The following is a 10566-nucleotide window of genomic DNA, read 5'->3' on the forward strand; positions in this document are numbered from 1 at the left end:
ACTGGGTTATGTCACTAAGCCAGTTGCATGTATTTTGATGTAAAAGACAGGATCTTATTCTTTTTTATGGTTGAGTAGTATTCCATAGTGTATGAATATGAAGTTTTCTTTATCCAGTCATCTGTTGATGGACATCTGGGTTGATTTCATATCTTAGCAGAAATGCCTACATCAAAAAAAATTTAATCTTAAACTAACTTTGCATATCAAATAACTAGAAAAATAAAAACAAACAAAACATTATTAATAGAATGAAAGAAATGGTGAAAATCATTGAAGTAACTAATGAACTGTAGTTTAAAAATACAAAAGATCAATATAATGAAACATTGAAATCCGGTCATTTGCAACAAAATGGAGGAATCTGGAAAACATTATGCTGAGTGAATTAAGCCAGTCCCAAAGGGACAAACATCATATGTTCTCCCAATCGGCGACAACTAACTGAGCACCAAAGGGGAAATTTATATTTACTAAATAAAAGTTTTTTAAAAATTTATATAATATTATATAATAACATTAATATAATATCAATATCAATATTATATGATATTAAAGTTGATATAATATAATGTTATAATATGTATATTTATATATAAAGTTAATATATTATATATATTAATACAATTATATAATATATATATAAAGCCTACCACAGTGGCTGTACCAGTTTATATTCCCACCAATAGGGGATCAGGGTACCTTTTTTACACATCCTTGTGAGCATTTGTTGTTTGTTAAAATCAATATGAGAGCCATTCTAGCTAGGGTGAGGTGAAACCTCATTGTGATTTTGATTTGCATTTCCCTGATGGCTAGTGATCCTGATAATTTTTTCATGTGTCTGTTGACCATTTGAATTTCCTTTCTTGAAAAATGCCTGCTTCAGTTATTTGCCCATTTCTAACTAGTTTTTTCTTTTTAGCTTCTTGTGCTCTTTTTGATTCTGAATATTAATCCTTTATCAGTTGCATAGTTTACAAATATTTTCTCCCATTCTCCACTGCACTCCCAGGCCACAGCAGAGAGCCGGATTGGAATAGGAGCAACCAGGACAGAATCCTGGGAATAGAACCCGGGGTGCCAGCGCCACAGGCGGAGGATTAAGCAAGTGAGCTGCTGTGCCGGACGGTAAATCTTTTTTAAAATTTATAAATATAACCCTATTCATAATATCTATCAAATATTAAATACCATGGAATGAACTTAACCAAGAATGTGAAGCACCTTTACAGTGAAAATTATAAAACACTAATGAAAGAAATAGAAGCCATAAAAATATGGGAAGACTTCCCATATTCATGGATCAGAATAATTAATATTATCAAAATGTCCATACTACCCAAAGCAATTTACATTTTCAATGCAATCCCCATCAAAATACCAAGTGACATTCTTCACAGAATTAGGAAAAAAAATGTTTTTAAATACATATAGCAACACAAAAGACCCTGACTAAACTTGAACAATGAAAATAAAGCAATAGACACCACAATATCAGATTTCAAGACATATTTCAGGGCCATTATAACTAAAGCAGCCTTGTACTGGTATAAAAGGAGACATGTAAACCAGTGGAACAGATAGAAACCCCAGAAAGAAATGCATTCATATAGATCCACACATATTAATCAATCCACAACCAACTTTCACAAATGTGCTTAAAATGTACCCTGGAGAAACGATAGTATTTTTGATAAATGGTGTTGGGAAAACTGGATTTCCACATGCAGAAGTTTGAATCAAGACCACTTACCTCACCTAACACTCTGTATAAAAATCAACTCAAAATAGATCAAAGATCTAAATGTAAGACCTGAAACTGAAATTACTACAGGAAAACAGAGGCAGTACCCCAAGACATCCACATAGTCAATTACATTTGGAGAAGACCTCAAAAGCACAGACATTAAAAGCAAAAATTTTTTTAAAAATGGGATGCAATCTAAGAAGCTTCTGCACAGCAAAGGAAAGAGCAAAGAGACAACCAACAGAATGGGAGAAAATATTTGTAAACTACACTTCTGAAAAAGGGTTAAAGTTTGTAACGTAAAAACAGTTCAACAATGAAACCGACAGACTTCTTAAGAAATTGGAACAGGATCTGAACACATATTTTTCAAGGAGAGAGAAGAAAAGGCGTCCAATAAACACATGAAAAAATTATGAGTGTCTCTAGCCACCAGGGACATACAAATAAAACTACACTGAGATATCCTCTCACTCAGTTACAATGGCTATTACCCAAAAAGGCAAAAAATAATAAATGCTGGTGAAGGAGTGGAGAAAAGGGAACCCTAAAACGCTGTTGGTATAGTCTTTATGGGAAACAATAGGGAGATTCCTCAAAAAACTAAAACTGTATCTGTCATGTGACCCAGCTATGCCACTTCTGGGAATATCTTCAAAGGAAATGAAGTCAGAATATGGAAGAAACACCTACACTCCTATGTTTATAAGAGCTCAATTCACAATAGTGAAGATATGGAATCAACCTAGATGTGGTATATGTACACAACTGAATGTTATTCAGGTAAAAGAAATCCCAACATTTGCAACAAAAGGGGTGGAACTGAAAATCATTATGCTAAGTGACATAAGACAGAGAAGAGGGGGCGGAGCCAAGATGGCGGAATAGTGAGGGCGCGCACCGATAGTCTGCGAAAATTTAGTTTAATAAAAGGGGAGTTACGGTAGCCTCAGAAAAAAGAACCAGGAAAATATTGCAGAGGAAACTCTTCTGGATCGAGTGGCTGTGAATCGGAGGACCTACTGGGAGAACAAGGTCGCCCACCACGCGGAAGCCAAGCCGCGGGACCGAGCCGCGGAAGCCGCAGGGTCTGCGCGCCAGTGCTCGAAGGGGAGTGCATGCCAACAGACAACAGCGGGGAGACTTGCGACGTCCAGGGCTCCGAGTCCACACATCGGCGCTGGAAGGGGAGGTGAGCTCAATAACCCGAGACATTGGTGGGGAAACGGGGGTCAGAATCTAGAGGGGGGCCGGAAAGTGCAGCAAACTCACTACCGGAAAGAAGGAAAAAAAAAAAAAAGCTTGGGGGTTTATCTTTCCCCTAACCTTGCAAAGGTTGCAAGGCTGCAAGGCTTGAAGAATTCGCAAGAGACAAAGAGCAGGCCCCCTCTCTGGATTTACATATCAACTGGGGAGAGCTAAGGAACTGAGTCACTACAATTCAGTAGCCTAGGCAACCCAGTGGGAGTCCAGAGGAGCCTAAACAGACTCTGTGGGTAGAAGCCAGAGACTGGAAGCTAAATACCATCAATTCTGCACAGCCGTGCCGTGCAGTGTTACTTACCCCCTGAATAAATAAAATCAAATAAATAAATAAATAAAAAGAGAGATATTTACCACGCATAACCTGAGGGTGTCACCTTTGCACACCCTTAACCAGGAAGAACCAAGGAGAGCTCTCAGGCCGCACCCATCTCAAGCCTCCAAGGCTCCTCCAACAGCAGGACATAGTATAAAATAAAAAAAAAAAAAACGCACAGTGACGCAAGAAGAATTAACTATGCCTAGTAACAAACACAGAAATCGAGGGAACAAGATCAACGATGACACTATGATGCCTCCAAATAAACAACACACCCCAAACCAAGATTATGAAGATGATGAGATAGAAGAAATGCAAGATACGGATTTCAAAAAATTTATGATAAGAACATTTAGAAGTTTTCAAAAGCAAATCCTTGAACTACAGAAATCCTTATTGGACAAGATTGAAAATCTCTCTCGTGAAAATGAAATATTAAGGAAGAATCAAAATGAAACTCAGAAACTAGTAGAACAGGAAAGTGTGATAGTGAAGAGAAATCAAAATGAAATGAAGAGCTCAATAGATCAAATGACAAACACATTAGAAAGCCTTAAAAACAGAATGGGTGAAGTAGAAGAGAGAATATCGGACTTAGAAGATAGAGCACAGGAAAACATAAAGTCAAACCAAAGAAAAGAAGAGGAAATTAGAAATCTAAAAAATATTGTTGGAAATCTACAGGATACTATTAAAAAACCAACATTCGAGTTCTAGGAGTTCCTGAAGGCATGGAGAGAGAGAAAGGATTAGAAGGCCTTTTTAGTGAGATACTAGCAGAGAACTTTCCAGGTTTGGAGAAGGACAGAGACATCCTAGTACAGGAAGCTCATAGAACCCCCAATAAACATGACCAAAAGAGATCCTCACCACGACACGTGGTAATTAAACTTACCACAGTGAAACATAAAGAAAAGATCCTAAAATGTGCAAGAGAGAAACGTCAGATAACTCTCAGAGGATCTCCAATCAGACTCACAGCAGACTTCTCATCAGAAACACTACAGGCTAGGAGGGAATGGCGAGACATAGCCCAGGTGCTAAGAGAGAAAAATTGCCAGCCCAGAATATTATATCCTGCCAAGCTCTCATTTGTGAATGAAGGTGAAATAAAGACCTTTCATAGCAAACAGAAATTGAAAGACTTTGTGGCCACTCGTCCAGCCCTGCAAAAGATACTTAAAAATGTGCTACACTCAGAAACACAGAAACACGGCCATCAATATGAAAGAAGGGAAAGGAAGAACACCTACCAGTAAAAGAGCATGGGAAGCTCAAAGCATATACTAGAAAATATCTCCGGGAAAATGGCAGGGCAAAGTCACTACGTATCAATAGTCACATTGAACATTAATGGTCTGAATTCTTCAGTTAAAAGACACCGTTTGGCTGACTGGCTCAAAGAACACAACCCAACTATTTGTTGCCTACAAGAAACACATCTCTCTAACAAAGAGGCATGCAGACTGAAAGTGAAAGGCTGGAAAAAGATATTCCATGCCAACAGAAACCAAAAAAAAGCAGGTGTAGCCATATTAATATCAGACAAAATAAACTTTAATACAAAAACTGTTAAGAGAGACAAAGTGGGACACTATATAATGATTAAGGGTTCAATTCAACAGGAAGATGAAACTATTATAAAGTATATGCACCTAATTACAGGGCACCGGTCTATTTAAAAGATATGTTAAGGGACTTAAAGGGAGATTTAGATTCCAATACAATAGTACTGGGGGACTTCAATACTCCACTCTCATAAATAGACAAATCATCCGGACAGAAGATCAACAAGGAAACAGCAGATTTAATTGACACTATTGCCCAAATGGATCTAACAGATATCTACAGAACTTTCAACCCTACATCTACAGAATTCACATTCTTCTCAGCAGGGCATGGAACCTTCTCTAGGATTGATCACATACTAGGCCATAAAGCAAGTCTCAGCAAATTTAAAAGAATTAGAATCATACCATGCAGCTTCTCAGACCACAGCGGAATGAAGCTGGAAATTAGCAACTCAGGAAACCCCAAAAAGTATGCAAACACATGGAGATTGAACAACATGCTCCTGAATGAACACTGGGTCATTCAAGAAAACAAAAGAGAAATCAAAAACTTTCTGGAAGTAAATGAAGACAACAACACAACATATCAAAACTTATGGGATACAGGAAAAGCAGTATTGAGAGGCAAATTTATAGCAATAGGTGCCTATATCAAGAAATTGGAAAGGTACCAAATAAATGAGCTTTCAGCGCATCTCAAGGAACTAGAAAAACTGCAGCAAACCAAACCCAAATCTAGTAGGAGAAGAGAAATAATTAAAACCAGAGAAGAAATTAACAGGATTGAATCCAAAAAAAACATTACAAAAAATCAGCCAAGCGAGAAGCTGGTTTTTTGAAAAAATAAACAAAATTGACACCCCATTGGCCCAACTAACTAAAAAAAGAAGAGAAAAGACCCAAATCAATAAAATCAGAGATGAAAAAGGAAACGTAACAACAGACACCACAGAAATAAAAAGAATCATCAGAAATTACTACAAGGACCTGTATGCCAGCAAACAGGGAAACCTATCAGAAATGGATACATTCCTGGACACATGCAACCTACCTAAATTGAACCAGGAAGACATCGAAAACCTAAACAGACCCATAACTGAAACAGAAATTGAAACAGTAATAAAGGTCCTCCCAACAAAGAAAAGCCCAGGACCAGATGGATTCACTGCTGAATTCTACCAGACATTTAAAGAAGAACTAGTCCCTTTTCTTCTCAAACTATTCAGAACAATCGAAGAAGAGGGAATCCTCCCAAATTCTTTCTATGAAGCCAGCATCACCTTAATCCCTAAGCCAGAGAAAGATGCAGCACTGAAAGAGAATTACAGACCAATATCCCTGATGAACATAGACGCAAAAATCCTCAGTAAAATTCTGGCCAATAGAGTACAACACATCAGGAAAGTCATCCACCCAGACCAAGTGGGATTCATCCCTGGTATGCAGGGATGGTTCAACATTCGCAAATCAATCAATGTGATTCACCACATTAACAGACTGCAAAAGAAAAACCATATGATTATCTCAATTGATGCAGAGAAAGCATTTGATAAAATTCAACACCCTTTCATGATGAAAACTCTAAGCAAATTGGGTATAGAAGGAACATTCCTCAATATAATCAAACAATTTATGAAAAAACCCACAGCCAACATCCTATTGAATGGGGAAAAGTTGGAAGCATTTCCACTGAAATCTGGCACCATGCAGGAATGCCCACTCTCACCACTGCTATTCAATATAGTTCTGGAAGTTTTAGCCAGAGCCATCAGAGAAGAAAAAGAAATCAAAGGAATACAAATTGAGAAGGAAGAAGTCAAACTATACCTCTTTGCAGACGATATGATTGTTTACTTAGAGGATCCAAAGAACTCTACTAAGAGACTATTGGAACTCATAGAGGAGTTTGGCAAAGTGGCAGGATATAAAATCAATGCACAAAAATCAACAGCCTTTGTATACACAAGCAATGCCATGACTGAGAAAGAACTTCTAAGATCAATCCCATTCACAATAGCTACAAAAACAATCAAATACCTTGGAATAAACTTAACCAAGGACGTTAAAGATCTCTACGATGAAAATTACAAAACCTTAAAGAAAGAAATCGAAGAGGATACCAAAAAATGGAAAAATCTTCCATGCTCATGGATTGGAAGAATCAACATCATCAAAATGTCCATTCTCCCAAAAGCAATTTACAGATTCAATGCAATCCCAATCAAGATACCAAAGACATTCTTCTCAGATCTGGAAAAATTGGTGCTGAAATTCATATGGAGGCACAAGAGACCTCAAATAGCTAAAGCAATCTTGTACAACAAAAACAAAGCCGGAGGCATCACAATACCAGATTTCAGGACATACTACAGGGCAGTTGTAATCAAAACAGCATGGTACTGGTACAGAAACAGATGGATAGACCAATGGAACAGAATTGAAACACCAGAAATCAATCCAAACATCTACAGCCAACTTATATTTGATCAAGGATCTAAAACCAATTCCTGGAGCAAGGACAGTCTATTCAATAAATGGTGCTGGGAAAACTGGATTTCCACGTGCAGAATCATGAAGCAAGACCCCTACCTTTCACCTTACACAAAAATCCACTCAACATGGATTAAAGTCCTGACACCATTAAGTTATTAGAAAACATTGGAGAAACCCTTCAAGATATTGGCACAGGCAAAGAATTTCTGGAAAAGACCCGGGAGGCACAGGCAGTCAAAGCCAAAATCAACTATTGGGATTGCATCAAATTGAGAAGTTTCTGTACTGCAAAAGAAACAGTCAGGAGAGTGAAGAGACAACCGACAGAATGGGAAAAAATATTTGCAAACTATGCAACAGATAAAGGGTTAATAACTAGAATCTACAAAGAGATCAAGAAACTCCACAAAAACAAAACAAACAACCCACTTAAGAGATGGGCCAAGGACCTCAATAGACATTTTTCAAAAGAGGAAATCCAAATGGCAAACAGGCACATGAAAAAATGTTCAAGGTCGCTAGCAATCAGGGAAATGCAAATCAAAAGCACAATGAGGTTTCACCTCACCCCGGTTAGAATGGCTCACATGCAGAAATCTACCAACAACAGATGCTGGCGAGGATGTGGGGAAAAAGGGACACTAACCCACTGTTGGTGGGAATGCACACTGGTCAAGCCACTATGGAAGTCAGTCTGGAGATTCCTCAGAAACCTGAATATAACCCTACCGTTCGACCCAGCCATCCCACTCCTTGGAATTTACCCAAAGGAGTTTAAATTGAAAAACAAAAAAGCGGTCTGCAGCCTAATGTTTATTGCAGCACAATTCACAATAGCCAAGACCTGGAACCAACCTAAATGCCCATCAACGGTAGACTGGATAAAGAAATTATGGGATATGTATTCTTTAGAATACTATACCGCAGTAAGAAACAACGAAATCCAGTCATTTGCAACAAAATGGAGGAATCTGGAACACATCATGCTGAGTGAAATAAGCCAGTCCCAAAGGGACAAATACCATATGTTCTCCCTGATCGGTGACAACTGACTGAACACCAAAAAGGAAACCTCCTGAAGTGAAATGGACACTATGAGAAATGGTGACTTGATCAGCATAGCCCTGACTGTTAATGAACAACCTAATACATTATCCCTCTTAGTAGTTTTTTTGTCTGTTTTACTTAATATGACTGGTTTAATTCTGTAATTATCACACAGTTATTCTTAAGTGTTGAAAATTAACTGAAATGTGATCCCTGCTAAACATAAGAGTGGGAATAAGAGAGGGAAGAGATGTATAATTTGGGGCATGCTCAAGCTGACTTGTCCCAAATGGTAGAGTTAGAAACATACCAGGGGATTCCAATTCAATCCCATCAGGGTGGCATGTACCAATGCCATCTCACTATTCCAAGTGATCAATTTCAGTTCACAATTGATCATAATGAAAGGACTAAGAGTCAAAGGGAGCACATAAACAAGTCTAGTACCTGCTAACACTAACCGATAGAATAAATAAAGGGGAGAGTGATCCAACATGGGAAGTGAGATACTCAGCAGACTCATAGAATGGCAGATGTCCTAAATAGCACTCTGGCCTCAGAATCAGCCCTAAAGGCATTCGGATCTGGCTGAAAAGCCCATGAGAGTATTTCAGGCATGGAAAGCCAAGACACTCTGGCAAAAAGATCTCTGTGAGTGAGATCCCAGTGGAAAGAACAGGTCTTCAAAGAAGGAGGTGCCTTTCTCTGAAGGGAGGAGAGAACCTCCACTTTGACTATGACCTTGTCTAAACAAGATAAGAGTCGGAGAACTCAAGGGGCTTCCATAGCCTTGGAAACTCATGGCTGGTGCATAGGGAGATTACTGATGCCATAGACAGGAGTGTCAATTGGTAAAGTCAACAACAGGAGTCATGGTGCACTTACTCCTCATGTATGATCTCTGTCCTTAATGTGCTGTACATTGAGACTTAATGCTATAACGAGTACTCAAACAATATATTTCACTTTGTGTTTCTATGGGGGTGCAAACTGTTGAAATCTTTACTTAATGTATACTAAACTGATCTTCTGTAAAAAAAAAAAAAGAAATTATCAATTCCCAACTTGACTCTCACTGGGATTAAACATGACGATAGGTCTGATCTGATTTCATCATCATTAAAAAAAATCATCTATTATTTTTCACTTTATGTTTCTGTGTGGGAGCAAACTGTTGAAATCCTTACTTAAGGTATACTAAGCTGATCTTCTGTATATTAAGATAATCAAAAATGAATCTTGATGTGAATGGAAGGGGAAAGGGAGTGGGAAAGGGGAGGGTTGTGGGTAGGAGGGACGGTATGGGGGAAGCCATTGTAATCCATAAGTCGTACTTTGGAAATTTATATTCATTAAATAAAAGTTAAAAGAAAAAGACAGAGAAGAAAAATTCCACATGTTTTCTGCTTTATAAATATATATAATGTATGTGTGTGTATATATATATATTTATACATTTCCACATTAAACTGTAGATGCAATATTATTTGGTATTAGGTATTTATAAATATTGTTTTAAGTGAATTATAACCCTTTTATAATAACATATCCTTCTTTCCTTTATGATTTTTATCATGAGTCCATGTTCATGTAGTATTAATATCCCAGCTTTCAATAAAAACAGTATTTATGTGTGTGTATAAAATACTTAAATACAAATTTAAAATGGCAAAATATTAAATTCTTAAAATTATATCTGTTCTTTACTGGATTTTTTTAAAGATTTTATTTATTTGAGAGGCAGAGTTACAGACAGAGAGGTAGAGAGACAGAGGGAAAGGTCTTTAATCCACTGGTTCACTCCCAAATAGCCACAACAACCAGAGCTGCGCTGATTCGAAGCCAGGATCCAGGAGCCTCTTCTGGATCTCCCACGCGGGTGCAGGGGCCCAAGCACTTATGCCACTTTCTACTGCTTTCCAAGGCCATAGCGGAGAGCAAAATCAGAAGAGGAGCAGCCAGAACTCAAACCGGAACCCATATGAGATACTGGCACCACAGGCAGAGGATTAACCTACTGCACCACAACGCCGTGCCCTGCTACATTATTTGTAGCCATTCAAAAGTGTCGCTCCCCCATTCGCGGAGGAACGACACTAGACCCTGCGCTGTTCTTTTGTCTG

This window comes from Oryctolagus cuniculus, chromosome 20 (genome assembly GCF_051225735.1).
Source record: "Oryctolagus cuniculus isolate XC-2025 breed Fujian yellow rabbit chromosome 20, ASM5122573v1, whole genome shotgun sequence".
NCBI classification, from domain to species: domain Eukaryota; kingdom Metazoa; phylum Chordata; class Mammalia; order Lagomorpha; family Leporidae; genus Oryctolagus; species Oryctolagus cuniculus.